Genomic DNA, 1,102 nt, shown 5'->3' on the forward strand with positions numbered 1-1,102 from the left:
AACGGTGGAGACCAGCTGCCTCCTGTGATGCCCTCAGGTCATTTTTTAAAATTTTTCTTGCTCCTTCCTGGCAATGGAGATCTCTCAGCTCTATCTTTGCAGTTCACAACTTTATTGGAGCTTCCTTACTGGCTACGCTCACAACATTTTATTTGTGGTTTGTTTGGGGCTTTTTTGTTTTTTGGGGGGATTTTTTTTGTGGAACCGGGGATTGAACTCAGGCCCTTGCGCTTGCCAGGGAAGCGCTTATTCCACTGAGCCATCTCCCCAGCCCCTAACTCACAACATTTTAAATCATCCTGCTGGGCTCTTTGCTTTTGATTCTCCACATAAACCTGACTAAAAGCCCCCAACAATAGCTATGCCACTGCTTCAACTTCAACTTCCTTGAAATTCCTTTTGCAAGATTAATCAGTCTGTCATGCTTAATCTTAGACTCAGGCAGTCTCTGGACATGAACAAAATGCAGACAAACTTTCTGCCAAGCCAGAATATATCATCTGGAGTCCAACAAGCAATGCAGTCCTTCATCCCGGCAACCTCCCCAGCCTTATAGGCAGGATTTTTGTCAGTATTCTGGTCTTCTGAGTTCTGACAAGAATCTCCCATAGAGAACAGTCAGAGCTGTTCCAGCACTTCTCTTTCAGTTGACATCTCTGAACCTTTCCTATCTCTTCTCATAACCATTCCCAAAAGCTCATAATCCACATGGTCAGATTTAGTCACGGAAATGGCCCCACTCCTGGTACAAATTCTATCTCAGTTACTCGTCTCTCATTGCTGGGACAAAATACCCAGCACCTAAAATAAAGGAAGGAAAAGTTTATTTAGCTTACAGTTAGTGGAGCTCCAAGGCACAGTGGCATATGGCACAAAGCAGCTGTTCATGGCAGTGGCAAAGAGCAAAGAGAGGGACAACACCTGTCGGGCGCCCTCCCGTCCAGCAGGAAAGCACTCAACACGATTTGTGCGGCGGAAAGGCTTTAATCAGTCTCCTAAGGGATGCGCCCCGAGAGAGCACAGTTCCTCTCTCCGTCCCTCTTCCTGTCTCTGACCCTCCGCGTCGCGGAGCGTTTCTTTTATATCCTCACACTGTCCAATC

The sequence above is a fragment of the Octodon degus genome, unplaced genomic scaffold, assembly GCF_000260255.1.
Source record: "Octodon degus isolate 3935 unplaced genomic scaffold, OctDeg1.0 scaffold00007, whole genome shotgun sequence".
In the NCBI taxonomy this organism is placed as follows: domain Eukaryota; kingdom Metazoa; phylum Chordata; class Mammalia; order Rodentia; family Octodontidae; genus Octodon; species Octodon degus.